The following is an 18,798-nucleotide window of genomic DNA, read 5'->3' as shown; positions in this document are numbered from 1 at the left end:
TCCTTTCAATCCTCAGAGTAATTAAAAAAATAAAATAAAAAAACAGTTAAGGGCCTTCTGCTAACAAGGAGACATTTTCACTAGAATAACCAAATTGGGCTTGGTGGAAATAACTCAATCACAATCTTCAGCTGAAAAATCCAGATATAGACTATTCAAATTCCCAATATTAATGTCTGCTAATTAAGATTGTTTTCCAGTTTTCCCTCTATGACTGAATCTTCAAACTCATGGAAAAAGGAACTATTTAACCCGATTTCTGTATTCTGCAGAATGTGATGCAATAAACTGTATACTACTAAATATTTGCAATCATGTCTGTGAATGAGACTGCATTGGTAATGTTTTATGTAGACATTACTTTTCTCTTCTTTAAGTGAATCAAAAAGCATAATGAACAGTGGTCATACTGTACAGTATAAGCAAATGAATCAGAATCACAATTTTTCACAGAGTTTTGTGAAATACTATATCAATACATACATAAAAAAATAAAAATAAAAACCTGTGCATTACTCAGCCAGCATATAAATCAATACAATTCTTGTACATATTTTCAGATCTAGCAGAGGCCTCCTTGGCAAGATTTGCCTGTGGCAACAGAACAGAAGCTGATCGAATGCTCGGTATAGTGTAATGAGGAACACAGGCATTATATGCTGAGGTCTTGGTGGCGTATGTGTGTCTCAGGTAAATACAAACATGTCGGGAGGCTGGAGACTAGATGTCTCTCTCACACACACACACACAAACAAACACACAGTCTCGCAGCCATGATAGTGTGTTTCTGCACAAGCGCTACCTCGGTGTCCCCTCATGAGAGAAAATGATTAATTGCATACTGTAGTTACAAGTCAGATCTGTTGACTGGGAATAATTAACCTTTTATATATGCAGGGTGAGAGAAAAAAAAAGATCAATTTTTCAGAGGAGTACTTAAAAACGTAACATCTGAATACATTTGCATGGGGATGATGCTTGTGCTTGAGAAAAATCATTATCGAAATGGTAGCCAACCGAGAGGACATTTCTACACCTTAATTCCTGACAACATCATCCAAGGCTTTAATCTTGGAGGAAAATAAATGGTGCACATTTTGCAGTGTGAAATCACATCAGCCACCCTCTGAACTCTGAAAAACATGATGTGACTGTCATAACCGATTCGAAGATGCGTCATCCAGCGGCTCATCTGGCACATGTGAAAAAAGCCTCAAAACGCGTCTCATTAGGTAAACGTACTCCACCAAACAGGAGCTCAGTAAATAACATAAGCGTTGTTGTGATATCTCCATCTCTGTCATATCGCTCTTGTAAATGACTGGAGAGGAGTGTGCGCGAACATCACTCAAGCCCCGGTGTTGCTCTGACGAATGCACTTATCAACACTGGGCTTTCCGGAAAAACATTTTAAAACGGGTTTGCAACAGCCACAAATCCATCAGATGTCTAAAATGACCTCACGGTGAACCCTGGGTCCCATAAAGACCCATAACGGACCCAATCAAGACTGAGGTAGAAGGAGGTCTGCCATTCCCTGTCATTTCTGACACCCTCTACACTGTAAAAAATGACTGTGATTTTAACGGTAAAAAAAACTGTGAAAATGCTACGGTACAAACCTGTTTACTGGTAAACGGTAATTTCCTGTAAACTTTACAGAGAAAAAACGTAAACCTACGTTCCCAGAATTCTCTGCGTTGCATTTCAAATTTTGTTTGAATTTGATGTTTTTTCTTTGAAATAACTGTTTCTTCTTAATTTTTTCTCATCTGTTATGTTTATTAGGTTTGTATGTTACATAAAATGTTGTTAAATGAATGTTTATTGCATATTTCAGTTTAATGAGTCTCACCATGATGGTGTTTAGTGCTTGTGTGAATGAATTTTGGTGGTTACCAGTGTAATACAAAGGTACAAAACAGATTTGAGTGCTTCTAAGCTCGTATATTAATATTATATCAGTTAAATTATGGTATTAAACTGTAAATATAAAGTAAAACCGTTAAACCTACAACAGTGTAACTGTATTTTTTACGGTATAAAATTGTTTAACAAAAAACGGTTTTACCGTATTTTTTACGGTATAAATCTGGCAACCACAGCTGCCGTTTTTTTACCGTATATTTTACTGAATATTTTTAACAGTGTATCCTGTACTCAATCATATACACTGTATTTCCCCAAAGACCAAGCCCAGTGAGGTTTAAAGGGATAGTTTGCACTAAAAAACTTCAATTCCGGCATTATTCACTCACCCTTGAGATTTTTTAAATCAGAACTTTATCTTCGGTGAATGATTATGGTCGCTCTGTCATGCATGGGGACTGGAGAAACAAAAGCATTATGGGTCCCTATGACTCGCATCTTGTTTTCAAAAGTCAAAACATAGACAAAACCTTTTTTTAATTAAAAATGTTATCCACTAAAAATCTTCATCTACGGCACATTTGTGAGTTGATTCATGAGCGCATCATTCAGAGCAGCCAACTGAATCAACTTATCAAAAAGATTTGACTCAAGAGAATTCATGAAATAATTTGCAATGAACAAAACTGTATAATGACAATGTTCTAGTCAATCAGAATAATAATAAAAAGAAACAGCCAATAAATAAATACAGTGACTGAAAATAAAAATAAATACATACTGTGTGTGACTGAAAATCTAGCAGATAGATATAGAGAGAGAAAAAAGAATTCTCTGTCTCTTTAAAAATGATAAATAAATGAGGTACTTAATTTCTACATATTGTCATTCCTCTTCCTTTATCTCTCTTGATCTCTTTTTCCATAAATCTCACTCTCACTCACTCTTTCTCTCTAATAACATTCGGGCTGTTAGATAAGATGAGGGGTTTGGAAAGACAGGAGAAATAAGAGCCAGCTGGAATTCCCATCGGAGCCCTAATCAATCTTACATCAACTAGGGTTCAGTCTTAACACACACACACACACATACACACACACACACACACACACACACACTGTGGCCAGGGCCAAACAGTATTACATACTCTGTGAGACAACTCTGACCGTAGGTGCCTACCACCCATTGAGACATCAGATTCCATTATCCTAACTTAAAATGAGGTTAAAAGGTCTCCCAATTGGGGGTGGGGGGGGGTCTGCTGCTGGGATTTTCTGGAGTTTGTTTTAGAAAACTTCATCGGTTTTACAGATGACCAAATTCCTAGTAATGTGGGTGCTGTTTTGGCGAGATCACATTGGTTGGGGAAATGCGTTCACAGAGACAATCAGACACAGAAAATAATATTTTTAGCATCCTACACAATCATCAGCTCAGCATAAATATCTATTCAAATGACAATAAAACTACGGACTTTTTGACCCTGTAAACTCCTCTTTGACCATCTCTGTTACAAGAAAAATATTTCTCTTTTTTTTATTTGGAAGGATGAAAAATCTTTGGGAGTTTCAGTAATGCTGAAGATGTTACTGTGCATACAATATGCACATGACTAGAGCGAAAACTAGGATTTTATTTATTTTCAAACACAGTTGTAATAAATATGTGTGATTGCCGTTTCAGCTAGGTTTAATATAGCACATACACAGTATAACCCTACACGCTTATGGAGTTAAATTTCTGATAATGTTGTTATAATCTAAATTTTGACATTTGGAATACTTGAGTCATTTTAATCAAATAGAATATGTACGGTGTTAATTTAAAAAAAAAATATGAATAGGCAATCTTTTTAACAGATCTTTTAAGAAATTGGTATTTCGTAAACAATCTTAAACGATGTGAAAATGAAAAAAAAGTAATATTTTTAATTTATTTTTTATATTTTTTGTTTTCATTATGATATAAAACATTAGTAACTCTGCTGTATGTTTGTCATTCTTAAACTGTTTATAGTTTTTATTCCTTTTTTTCTATTTTAATCCTTTATTTCAAACTATGCAAATGAAATAAATGTATACATAAAATTAAATGTACGCTTTTAGTTTATTGTAAATAAAGAATAAATGTATTAAATATTTTTGTTTGTTATTCAATGTGTCAATATTTTATTTTCTCTTTTTTATTTTAATTTAAAAGTTTTAGTAGATTTGTGTGTTTATATCATATGGTTTTATTATTATTACTATTACTATTATTATTATTATTATTATTATTATTAATAATATTATTATTTAGACACACAAAAAAAGAAAGTTTTAATGTATTTTAAACCTTTAACTTAACTTTTGAAAATGAGAAGTCTTGGCAACTAGCTGAAATGAAATAGGTTTATAAATCTTATTTCAGATAGTGTTTTAAAATAATCAATCATTAATAAAAGTACTAAATGTTTTTATGTTTTAAGTTAGTATTGCTCTATGTTTTTAAATATTTACTGCTTTTTTATTTAAATTTTAAAGGTTTAGTAATTTTGTGTTTTTATCGTTTGTATTACTTTTAATGTCTATAGTTTTCATTTAGTTTTAGTTTATTTCGTTTTATTTAATTTAGTCATTCAACAAACTATGAAAATGAGAAGTGCTGCCTTGGCGACTACCTGAAATAAAATGCATGTGTTTGTTTATTATCTCAACTAATTAATTCATAACCCTGGTGTTATCTTTCCTCACAAAATCTTCAATAACGGACACACACTTACTTTAATATAATACTAGAATATCACTAGAAAGGACAGAGTCATAAAACACAAAGATAAGAGTTTATGAAATCTTCTGAAACAAAGTCCAAAGATTACCAAGACTTCACAAAAAGCTGTCAAACAAGGTTAAAATGACCTCAAAGCAACATTTTGTGAGACTGTGCTGCCATATCAGTTGAGATGCTGTCTCATACGATGTCATCCGCTCTGATGGCATGACAGTGAAGGCTTTGCCCCGTTCTCTTCCTAACCTTTACTTCTAACCCCTCTTTCTCATGCAGCATGCTTTTTTCCTCCACCTATTGCCCTTTCATCTCCCTCCCGTCTTGAGATGACATGTTCAAATACGACCTTGCAGATACTGAGTGTCATTTGGGGCTATGAGGATGACCGATTAAACAGACCAAGAGGACGTGTTCTTAAAATGTGCCTCTCTCTTCAACTGCCTCAATTATGTTCGAGTAAAAGAGCAGTTTGACATACAGTATCACCTGAATCGCTTTCTCACTTTTATGTGTTTTTGCTTGCATCTAAAGACAACACTTATTCAAAATGATCAAAGCATAGCTTGAAGCACATCAATGTGTCTAGCTGTACAGTATGTGTACACGTGTGCATTATAGTGCTGGTGACATCTTTGCTGGGGTTTGACAGCAGCCGTAGTTGGTTGAAGGTAAATGAAGGTTGGAAACATAGTGAAGCATGCCGTATTGGATTCGGACCCCTAAAGGCATGCAACCTCACACAGAACCCTTACGTTACTGTCTGACGGACCCCGAGCCAGGCTTCATTTCATATAATCGTGCTTTAGGGTGCTTTCTGTAACCTTGGTTTACTGATTCCATTTGAAACTGTGGTCTAACACATGGTTCGCATTAACTTTTGTCAGAAAATTGGCAAGAAATTCATCGCAATGAAAGAGAAATGCTGCTGATGTATAATTTCCTTGGTCACCGTTATTATGTACACTTCAGGGGTTTTTCATGCAAATGGTGAGCTAGAATTCATTTTTAGACCCACTAAAAACAATAGCAATATCTACTTATTAATGTCATTGCAGTACCAAAAAAAATTAAGATAAACTAAGACATGGTCAGATGGCTACTTATGTAGAAGTTAAAAAGCTGTTGAATCAGTAGCTGCTCCCAAATAATGCTGAACCTGTCAATGTAGAGATTAGACAGCAAATAAAAGTTGATGAATCAGTAGAACAGAGGTAAATTCAGTCCCGTGTTAATGCATCATTTCAATATAGAAATTAGGCTGTAAAATAGCTGTTGAATCAGTAAAATGTGTTGAATCAGTAACACTCTGACAGACGCAGTGCTTAATTAAGAAACATTTCCAGAGTCTCTCACATATAAGCAAATTCTTCTGCTGTTTAATGTTATCGCTGTATTTCTCAGTGGAACAGAGATGATCTGAATAGTGTGTAATTTAGAGGAAGAGAGCAGGCTGTTTTCCCTCGTCAGGATTCTGTTAACAGAACAGTTTAATTATGGGTAGAGGGTGCACTGCCAGACCCTGCTGTCTATAACTCCCACTTGTTGCTTTTTTTGGTTGAGTGATGCCACGTAAACAATAGAAAACATGGCAACCGCTGACAGCGTCCCCACAGCTGTGCCCACTATTACCATCACTAAATATGCACTCAAAGAAGAACATGCAACAAGTACGCAAAAGCACACATACAATTGCTAACTGTCATTCACACATTCAGATTCAATTCATGTTTAACAGTGTTTGATTAGAAAATTATGAACTGCCAGAATAAGAACCGCTGACGGATCCCAAAGTTTTAAGGGCTCAACAAATCAACTTCAACCAAACAGCAAAACAAAAACAAGAATCGCACAACTCTAATTTTATATTTATTTTTACAATTACAATACCATACAACTCACAGCTAATAGACATAAACTAATAAAAGCAACCAAACCTAAGCTATTCTACTTGAAAATAAGCAAACACATTTGGAAAAATATCAAATTCGACAAGCCACAGAGCAATTTTTCTTATTAGACATGAAGTGTCATTTAAAAATGATTCATAAAATATATAATGTGTCAGTGAATCCAAAAGGTCACAAGCGCTCAAAACGCACACAACAGTGGTGAAACACAGACTGGGTCAAGGTGATTTAAGAACCCCAGAAAGGCTCACTTTTACCTCACACAGTCCCTTTACACAAAACATTCATATGCATGAAATCGTCTCAGCCAAAACTGATTATACCACTGAGATTTTAATCAACACTTTCTGATTGAACTAAACCATGTTAAATGGCTTAAGTAATTAAGAGCTTAACCTAGGGGGCAATAAGACAGGGATTTCAAATTAGACACATAAGAAGAGATATTTCACACACAAATATCTATCCATCTACATATTTAAAGACATCGACATGGTTTTCCACTGGTACTGTAAGTCGTCTGATTTCTTGTCCTCCAATTAAAATGTACTGATAAAATTGCTAGCGAACACAACAGCACCGCGGCCAAACATCCGACATCTGCCACTTCAGTTCACAAACCAGGATAGAGGATCAAAGATCAGCCCTCGCCCAAAGCGGAGGAATAGCCCGGTTATATTAAAATGGAAATATGTAAATCCTGATTAGGTGAAAATGCAGGCCTCACTGCACCAGTCATATCAATCAGCTTTGTTAAAATGCCAGGCATTGGCTTGGGCACCCAACACTGGGTGTTCATTGGATGGAGGCATTCTGAAACTGACCTCTGAACTCTAAAAGAGTAGAAGCTGAGAGCGACAGGCCCTTTTTCATATTCTATATGCTTTTTGTAGCAAGGAGTAATAGTTTATCTTCAGCTTAAGAAAGCTTAAGTCTGGCTGCTGATTTAGGATACCAATATCTCACAATACACATTTTACGGTTTACGGAAAAAAGTGATTCAGAAACTATTATAAATAAGGAATTTCTACTGGAAAAGACTTTGGAAGATCCAAAGTGAACGTGAGCCGAAATATGATATTATAAATACTACTTTACCTGCTCCGTATTATTTTATAATGCTATTATTTAGATTATTTTCATATTCTGAACCATGTAAAACGCAAAGAGAGTAATTTGTTTAAACATTCATTTAAAAACTCTTTTGTGTGTGTGTGCACACGCTGATATTTATCTATTATTCTTTCTCACTCATTCTCAATTCTGAATGCCCATTCTATTTGTGATGGCATTTTACACAACTGCAATGATACTTGAAAATCTCCACTTTCTTTTCCAACTGACATCAACAATCAAAATCAAACCTGTGATGTGGGACCCTGCTGTATCAGTTTAGGTCATTAAACTTCTATAGTCTTAACTGTTAGTATTACTTCTAAAATACATCCTAGAGCAAAAAAAGGTATTATTTCTCAAAGCTAATAAGAGAAAACGGAGCATCTCACTCCCACTTTCCTTTCTTCTGTGAAGGAAGCCTCCTCCCCCGGGATGATCACGGCATCCAATTTGTACAACAATTTGGAGGACTCCCTTAAACAGATAGTCTCAAGGCAGCGGTCGATGCAGTTGTCGGAAAAGGCTTTAAGAAGGATGTGGACGATGGTTTGGGGAGGGAGGGAATGACGCAGATGTGTGGAAAACCATTTACAAATGAAAAACAGCCCACGGAGTAGCACTCGGATGAAAGGTCATTAACAGACTCAATGGCACGAAACAAAGCACTGCAAAGCATTTCCTCTTAAAGTGTTTACAAGTTATGAAGGCGAAATCACTGGATTCCTTACTCCCATCCTCTTCATTATCCGTCTCTTAAAGAAACGTTTCGAAAACATTCTTCCGACTGACCCTTCGGTAGTTTCGCCCAATTATAGCAAGAACAGATGCAGCATTAGAAGTGCAATTCTAGACACTTAAAAGTCTTTGGATGCATCAAGCTCCTGTATCTGCAGTCCTTCCCTAATGACTGTTGTCTGGGCCTGGCATGTAACCATGGCAACCTGAACCGCCTATAGAAGTGTTCAATACTGAAGATGAAGCGCATTCTCAGATAGCTGGAAAGGCCAAATGATTCAATTTCCCCACATTTTATTTTTGCTTCTTTTGAAGGTTTGCCTTCCTCGGAATGCTGTGAAATAACAAACAAAGGCCTGACGGGTAAACTCAAAGTTTTTGGCGACGTATTCAGTGGTGAAAGACATTTTAAAAATTCCACCCAAGATGAAAACCGTTATCACTTACTCGCCTTCAGAAACTTCAGAAACATGTCTTTTCCTATCGCTGCTATGCTGATTCTTTCAATTCTTCGTCATCAGTTAGGAACCTAGGTGTGCTATTTGTTAGCAATCTTTCCTTTGAAAGCCACGTTTCTAGCATTTGTAAAACTGCAACCTTCCATTTCAAATATATAAACAACAACATATGCTCACAGTGTCAAATGCAGAAATGTTAATTCATGCGTTCATGGTTAGATTATTGTAATGCTTTATTGGGTGGTAGTGTCTGAAATGTAGCAGCTTGAGTTCTTACTAGAACCAGGAAGTATGACCTTATTAAGACGTATAATATTAGTCTTTTTCTTTCTTATTTCGAGGTCACCGTAGCCACCTGATCCAGTGTGTATCCAGATCAGATGGTTACTGCAGTCACCTGGATCCAGTACGTATTCAGGCCAGACAGTGGATCAGCACTTAGAAAGGACCTCTACAGCTCTGAATGTCAGCGGAGACCAGGACAACTAGAGCCCCAGAGACAGTTCCCCAAAGACAGATCCCCAGTGAAGACCTTGCCCCCTAGACAGCCACTGGGACAATACCAAAGGAACCAGTTGAGTCCTCTGCACAATCTGACTTTGCTGCAGCCTGGAACTGAACTGCTGGTTTCGTCTTGGCCAGAGGAGAACTGCCCCCCGACTGAGCCTGGTTTCTCCCAAGGTTTTTTCTCCATTCGGTCACAAATGGAATTTTGGTTCCTTGCTGGTGTCGCCTCTTGCTTGCTTAGTAGGGGACACTTAATATCCAGCAATATCGCACAATCGATTGATTGCACAGATACTATTTAAACTGAACTGAGCGGGATTACGAAATCAATGAATTCAATGATGAACTGCCTTTAACTGAAAATTGAGTGTTTACTATTGTCATTTTCCATTATTGACACACTATTTTCCCATTTGATACTGTAAAGTTGCAGACACAATCTGTATTGTTAAAAGCACTATATAAATAAAGGTGAGTTGACTTGACTACTACTCATACCAACCAGATGATCCGACATTAGCTGTTCACATTGCAGCCTGTCTGAGAGACATTTCTGGCAGGATGAAGGAGCATCACCTTAAACTCAACCTTGCTAAGAGAGAACTGCTCGCAGTCTCAGTCAACCCAGCAATTCATCACAACTTCTCTATACACTTCATCAACCATAACTCCTTCCAGGATAGCTAGGAACCTTGTGGTTGTGACTGATAATCAGTTAAGCTTAACAGACCATATTTCTACAACAGCCCTGTCCTGCAGATTTGCCTTATACAACATTAGGAAGATTCAATTCTTCCTATCAGAGCAGGCCACACAATTCTTGTTCTCTCTTGGCAGGCCTTCTAGCATGTACTATAAACCCTCTGCAAGTGATCCAGAATGCAACAGTGTTGCAACAACAACGAGCCGAAGAAAGCCCACATCACACATCTCTTCATCAGTTTGCACTGACTGCCAACAGCTGCTCGCATCAAAATCAAGGTACTGATGGATCTCAATTCGAGCAGCATTTTCAAAAAATGTCTAAAAGACACATCTTGAACTTGAACAACTTGAAATCAGTTACAACATCATACAAATGGGGCTAACTGGACTATGCTAACCAACAAAATCTTGACCCCTTGGACTGCAGAGGGTTGGTTAAACTCCACTAATTGTATAAGATTAAAAAACCTCCATCTACGATTGAAACCGTCTGTCTTTTCTTCTCCTCCTCCTCTCCTCCCTCCTGTTCTGTTGTCCCTCTTGTTTTCATGAATGATTGAGGTGGAGAGGTTGGCTCAGGGGGAGCAGGGAGAAGTGCACTCTACATTCACCCCCGATAAAAGAGCTCGTCAGGGGAAGTGGAAGTCCCACGACTGAAGAGTCTGACCGACTGACAGAAAGAGAAACAGAAAGAAAGAACTGAGACAGCATGACAGATGGACCATCGTGAGCCAAAGGCCTCCGTCAGGGCTTGTAAAAGCTAATACTGTGAAGTCCAAACTTACTAGCATGCTTAAAAGTAACCTTCGGACACCTGCTGCACCAAATGCATGCATTTATGCATGTTCGGACATTATATGGCCATTGAACTAAGCGGCCCTGACATCCTCTGAAGCAGAAAGAGGAGAGGCGGGTTCACCCACCCAAGGACACGCACAGGAGCCCGGCATGCACACAAACAACCAGCTATCCATTAATGGCCCAATGCAGCCCTCCATGAGTCAGTGTCACCCAGGAAAGGACAAGCAGACCTCCGTCTAATTACATAGCGACTCTCATGCCATTACTCCTCATAACCCTCCCGTGGAGAGGCTGCTGGGAAAGAGAGCGTGATTGTATGTGTATAGCGGGAAACATAAGTCAAAAAAATAACTGAGCAACTGCAATGACCTACTCCTAATTTTAGACTGGATACACGTGTATAATGGCTTTCAATTAATGTTTAGAAAAACGGTGTACTAAAACACTGATTTATATATTTCTGACAGCACACCTTGCTACCAATATTGAGTAATTAAATTATCACCCTTCATGAAATTACTCTTAAAAAGCATGTTAATAAAAATAATAATAATAACAACAACAACAACAACATGTAATTTATAGGTTTTCTGTCCAATGTCCATAGTTTTTTTTTATGAAATGAAATGAATATTAGCTTCTTTAAAAAAAAAAAAAAAAAAAAAACTTAAACCCTCACAATTGAACTTGTTCTTACAAGTGTACCTATGTAATAACAGCCCATATTTATATTTCTCTTATTTAATAATTCTAGACATAAATGGTTTATATCCCCAACATTTATATATGTGTGTGTGTGTGTGTGTGTGTGTGTGTGTGTGTGTGTGTTTTTATGCACTAAAACAAATGTATTAAATACCCTCATCTTCCATTTTTCTTTAACTTTTTTTCTTTTCTTTTTTTTTTAAATGACTTTCGCTCATGGGTGATATTTCGAACTAGCTGAGCTTAGATGTTAGCTTAAAGTTGCTGGAAGTGATAAATATATTAAATTATACCTAATATATAATACCCATAATACCTGACAGATATCACTGAAATATGGTCATGGGAACTCAGGCCTGTCTCTGGGATTGTCCAAATTCCAAAACTCTGTATATATATATATATATATATATATATATATATATATATATATATATATATATATATATATATATATATAATATAATATATTAATATATTTATCTCTTCCAGCCACTTTAATTTAAACGCCAGCTAACATCTAAGCTAAAATTAAATGCTCTTGCCATCAATCATTTTGAAAATTTGGTCAAAGATAGCAGAATGAAACTTATAATATCGAAGCAAATACTGTGACAATTAACTGCAGGCATTAAATTTGACAGCCCTAATTTACTTAAGTGTGTGAGCACCATGGAGTGGCCGGTCCAAAATTGTCAGGTAATGGGGCAAACGTCCATCATGCAGGTAATTATACAACATCCACAGCTGCAACATGCCTCATCAGCTACAGACTGGAGGACAATTGGGGTTAAAATTCCAATTTGTTCCCACAGGCCTGTCAATCCCATGAGTCCACACCTGATGAAAACCCTCGAGTCAACAGTGGTGTGATCAGTGATATCGCTGGCTCCTACATCAGCACCAGTACCATGCAACCATCTGGCATTATGGGCAGATGCTGGATCAAGGGGATGGCTCCTGAGTTTGTTGGCGATGAGGTTAGTGGGGAATGGGGAGTGTTTTTCTAGTGACAGGCTCCGTGTCTGTGGTGTGTCCACTTGAGAACAGCATGGCAGCATAACTATGGCACCCATTTGGAGGAGTGTGATTACGGCTCGCCATCGGAGAGAGGAGTGGATGAGATGTAATCAGATGCCATCTGTAGAAATGGCGCAGATATGAGCAAGGAAAAGAGAGACAAAGAACAGGAGAGAAGCAAGGTAATGCACATCGAACAGGCTGGAGAGACCAGTGGCTACTGGGATAGGAAAGCTGTTTTTTTTTTTTTTTTTTTTGGTCAGCTAAACCCCAATTGCTAAATAATCATCTACTTATTCATCTCTGGGGTATTTCATCTTCACAGTGACATTTCATGAAATGTATTCCTGTGATGGTAAAGCTGAATTTTCAGCAGTCATTACTCACGTGATCCTTCAGAGATCACTCATATATGCTGATTTTGTGTTTTTGATGCTGAAAAGAGACGCTTAATATTTTTAAGGTGGTGACATTACATTTTTAGGACAATTTGATAAAGTTAAAAAGAACAGCATTGATTTATTTTATTTTTTCAAAATTATAAATGCATTTACAAATGCATATTATGTTATGATTTTTTTTGTTTGTTTTTACTGTTTTTGGTTTTTCTATAAATATATATATTTCTGATTTATATTAAATCATAATTATATAATGTATTAATGCAAAAAAAATACCTTAAATATTAGATGCAGATTAAAGTTAAAATAATTAATATTAAAATAGACAAAAAAAGTATTTAAATTATGTATTATAAAAATGACATGCCGACATTTATATAATAAAAAACATACATTTAAATGGTAATTAAATCTAACTTAAATATTTACAATTTTCAACAGACTACAACATATTTATTATTATAGCTGCTGTTATTTATTATATATTTTAATTGTCTAATTCTTGACATAAGCCAATTGAGTTTGGAATTATTAAATAAGAAAAATTTAAATATCTTTATTGTAGTTGTTTTAATACTTGTAAGATTGTTCATAAAGTTTTTTATATTTTTAAGTATTATATTTTAAATATTTTTTAAATGATCATTCTTTTAAAAAAAAAATCTGTAGAGGTTTTAACTTGAGGATGTTTTTTACTAACAATAGGAACACGTGAATGCAATCATTAATGTAAATGCAGGATTATACATAATTTACATTTGCTATAGCCATGTTTTCTCTACAACAGCACTGAACCAACACACAGAAATCACAAAGAAAACACCAGAAAAATAATGAAAACAATTATCAGATGACAGATTGTTATGATGATAAAGTTCAAAACAGCACTACTCCATTTATTTATTTATTTACACAGAACCAGATCCACATCACAGCCACCTCTGATACAAGCAGGTGGGGTGTATTGAAGCCCAGTATATGAATTATACAGTATAAAGAGACACCGTAAACACGGTTTTATTCACACTCACTCTATGGCTGTAATCGGCTGTGGCTGATATCTAAGGTGTTATTCTTTTTCCAGGCCACCAGTAATGAACTTCATAGGGTACTCTTAACCTTTAACCCCTCTCTTATCCCTACTGAAAAGAGCATCATGACATCGTTCTGCTTCAAGCCGATAAACAGACCATCAGAGCGACGAGATGAGACTCAGAGAGAGAGGATGAGTGAGAATGACAAGTTTCTAATGTGATGCCAGATGAGATTGGATTCTTCATTAGGCCAATTACAGGCCACTGGAGAGGGAGATCACTGCGGTTTGGGATCGGGAGGTGGAGAGACGCTCACCTGATTAAATAGAGAAATGACTGAAGAATTCCAGCAATTTACTCAGCCGAGGCACAACCTGAGCAAGACGCTGGAGTAATTACCAATTACTGCACATTCACCGCTTAGCACAGATGTTAATTAAACATGCTATCCTACTCAAAAAGAAGTGACTGGTGATTCAGACGGCCCAGAAGATATTCTACCCTGACTCTGCATCTGATGCCAGCATGCATGAGATTGGAATCTACTACAGTCTACAGAAAAAGTTAAAGGTTTTTTTTCTAAAATACTTAAAGCAGAGGATAGTTTATTATAGAGGATAGTTTAGGGGCAGCTGTGGCCTAATGGTTAGAGTTGGACATGTAATGCGAAGGTTGCAGGTTCGAGTCTCGGTGCTAGCAGGTGTTATAGGTGAGGTAGAATGAATGAACAGTGCTCTCTTCCTCCCTCAATACTCATGGCTGAAGTGCCCTTGAGCAAGGCACTGAACCCCCAGTTGCTCCCCGGGCGCTGGATCTATAGCTGCGCACTGCTCTGGGTGTGTGTTCACTTCTCACTGCTGTGTGTGTGTGTGTGTGTGTGTGTGTGTGTGTGTGTGTGTGTGTGTGTGTGTGTGTGTGCACTTGGATGAGTTCAAATACAGAACACCAATTCTGAGTATGGGTCACCATACTTGGCAAATGTCAAGTCTTAAATTATTACTTCAACTTATTTATTTACATTTTTTTATTATTGATATATTTTAATCAATTAACTTTTTTTTTTTGCTTCTAATCTACTGCATAAAGTAATCCTTTTTAACTTTAACGTTACATTTTCCGTTACATTGTTAATTTTTCTATAAACTGTAGTATTTAAACTTTTTTGTATTTATTTAAAAGTTTTATTTTACTCCATTCATTTTTAGTTTCTATTATTAAATGAATCGTTTTTTTTCTATTCACTCTAGTACCGTTTAATCCATTTTTTATCCATTTTTATATTTTATTTGACTCAATGTTTACTTTATTAAGTTACATTGTTACTTTTTTCCTAGTAATTATAGTACTGTTAGATTTTAGTTCAATTGTTATTTATATTATATTAAATGTATATTAATTCAAACATTTTAACAAATTTATTTTCCGATACATTAATACTTTTTCTATTCAGTGTAAGATTTTATTTGTTTATATCAACTATTATTTTAAATGTTATTCCTTTTTGTTTATATTTAAATTTGATTGTAATCAGATAATTAACATAGTATATTACATTAAATTATTTTTTCAGTTCACTGAAATACTGTTAATCTTTATCAAGTTATTATATATTTATAATTTTAACCTAATGTTTTATTTTAATCCAATTTAATTACATTTTTTATTTGCTTTTCTATTTGTTCCACAATTTCTCAACTTTTCCATAGAGACTAACCTCAAAAACCCCTGAATTTAGCAGCCACTTCATTTTGAAGTACAAATACACACATTTATCAAAAACAAAACTATGGGTCTATGCCTCAAATTGCACAGTAGACTAGTATAGTTCTTCTGTCATTTATCTGAGAAGAGAAAGGGGTTTATTTCCCAGTTCAGCAGACTAGGTGTTTGTATATGGTTATGAGTCTGAGGCTGGCGCTCCAATCATCTGAATAATGCATGTTGGGTAGTTTATGCATAAAGGACAAACACTTTGAGGTGCTGTGCAGCGGCTGAGATGCCTCACGGGGACAAAAATACTGAAGACTCATCTTGCACTTACAGCTTAGGGCTGGGAAATATCTAGAATATGCACAGAACCAGCAAAGACTTTGCAGGTGTTACATAAATTATCATTACTGTAAATGTTGTGATGATTTTAAATGTACTTATGTAATGCCCTAGATTTTTACTGTTTTAGTTCTGACATTATATGGCCACTAACAGAACTCTTTATAGTTTGTTTACATTTGTTCAGTGTTGCATCATGCGTCTCGTCAAAATATGAATCAAAAATAACTCCAAGTCTACAATACGCACTGATATTGGAGTACAATGCTACAGAAATCTTAACGCAAAAGCAGATTCTTTCTGAGATTCTGCAAAATAAATTATTAAATAGTGAGCCACAAATGGATCCAGTAATAAATAATCATCAATTTTCCACTGAATTATGCCATCACATCAACGTTACAATGTTATACAGGAAAGCCAGAGGGTGTTGTGAAAAACAAGAGATGAGGTCATAAACAGTCATTTCCATATTTAGACATTCATTCAGCGTACAGGAACAGACAAAACCGATCTGACAGATGCGACATGAAACTGATAAATATATGGAAACAAAAATAATATGGCTTGCATATATTTTTCAAGTGCTCACGGGCATTTTTAGGCACATATAATAGAAGTCACTAAGTGCTATGTTACTTTTCCTACTACATTTGTGACATCATATGAAGAGAATCCACAAAAATGAGAAACGCTGATATTACTCTTTAGCACATTTACCAGCCCCTGACATGCACATGTTGCTGTGTTACTGTATTTTATTTTGTAAAGTGATTTTATTTTTATTTTTTTTTGGGGGGGGGGGGGGTGAGAACACAGACATTATTATTGTACAGATGGGTGATTGATTGTTGTGTACCCGTAAGATGTTTGTCATCAAACGAATGTAATGGGTTAGGACAGGTGCCAAATGTGCAGAATAAAGACAATAGAATATTTATAGTGCCTGCCGGCAAGAGGTGGGATATGTTTGCATTTTGCAGACAAGGGGAGGTCTGCGGCACATCAGACATGAGACAATGAATGACAGTAGAGCATGCAAGTTTTTTTTAGCTTATTTTTTAAAATCAACATGAAAATGTTGAACATTCGTGGTTCATCGGTGAGCTATAAACCAAAGTTTTTTGGCTATTTAAAAGGTTCAAGCCCTTTTATATCCCACCTCTACTTCATGTTTCTCCATCAACAGAGGAAGAAAACTCCATTTGTAAAGCTATTTTATTGCATGCACAGTCAAATGCAAGCACAGAATGCCCCACACATTATGCATTGCATGCATTAAGACACACAATTCCAAGTATGAATAGATAAACGGGACACCATTGAGACGTACTGTGTGGCACAAAATGAAACACACACACACACACACACACACCCAGTCCTGCCTGCACTACTGGCCCACTTCCCTCAAGCTTTCTACTTTTGTCCAGAACAACTGGGCTAGCAGATAAAAGAGACCGAACAGTAAAGTGAAAGAGGGAGAGAGAGAGAGAGAGAGAGAGAGAGAGAGTTAAGTGGAGGGACATCGACTGTTGAGGGATTTTTGAGGCTAAGCAGAAAATTTCAATTTATTGAGAATTAGATATTTCTGTTTTAGTTTAATTTGAGATCCCTTTCCTCAGAAAAGTGTGAAATCTAGTCATGCGTTTCAACTCCGAGGTGTGAACGCCTCAAAGCGGGTGTCATTGATCTTATAAAAGAACAATAAGAATGAAAGATAAGAAATAAGAAACAGATCAAAAATGATGCTTGGATCCTCTGGTCTGTTCATGGGTTGGACCGATGCGTCACTCTTCCTGGATTAGAATTCCGGCTCGTATAAATAGGAGGAGTATTTTTATCCCTTGGTCTTCTCCTTCACCTCCCCCTTCCCTTTCCTTCCTACTCTGAATAGTATTAATTGCAAATCATCCATTCAGACTAATAATACACATAATAAAGGCAACATACGGAGGAGCGTGAATGCCATCAGAGGCTATTTATGGTTTCGATGAAGGCACTGCAATCTCATAGCTCACCGAGTTTAGAAAAAACTAATTAATAAAAAATGGTCTTGAAATCAAGTCAAGATGAACAAAGAGGGCAAAATGAGAGCGGGAGCGACGGTTAGTGGTCGATTTAGTTGATTCCCAGGTGGTCCGAGGGAGGAAAAATACAAAGTTTTAATCACTATCGCAAACCCGCATCATGAAAACGTGCCATCAGAAATATCAGGGTTGTACCGTGGTATATCAAAGTACTACAGTACTTCCCTCTGACCTATTGCTGTAAATGACCTTGTCAATTCTTCATTAAGGTTTTAGCTATAAACAAAGGTTATATCTCTTCAAACTCTTACCATCTATGGAATGGTTTATGTTTTTGGTCTCAATGAGATCAGTTTGATAAGACTGTTTTAATAGCATTCATATGATAATCGTAACTTTTAAATAAACCATCAGTTCACAGTGTCTGCTGCCACCAAGTGGACAGATGAATCAGGCTTTACACTTGCATCACTTTCTTTCTGCATTATCACACATATACTAGAAAAATGATATTTCATAATTACATATGCATGCATTGTGAACACATATATGAGCTCTGTTATCTATATGCTCAGAAACACATTTAGAGCTTAATACATTGCCACCTTTTTTTTTACCCCTCCTCCTTCTCTTTCTACAGAATTAGATTGCTCCCAGAGTATCAATTGAAACTCCTATTCATGATTCATGAGGAAAAA

This window comes from Carassius auratus, chromosome 29 (genome assembly GCF_003368295.1).
Source record: "Carassius auratus strain Wakin chromosome 29, ASM336829v1, whole genome shotgun sequence".
Taxonomy (NCBI): domain Eukaryota; kingdom Metazoa; phylum Chordata; class Actinopteri; order Cypriniformes; family Cyprinidae; genus Carassius; species Carassius auratus.
The sequence above is the reverse complement of the archived record's forward strand: the minus strand, read 5'-3'. Positions refer to the sequence as shown.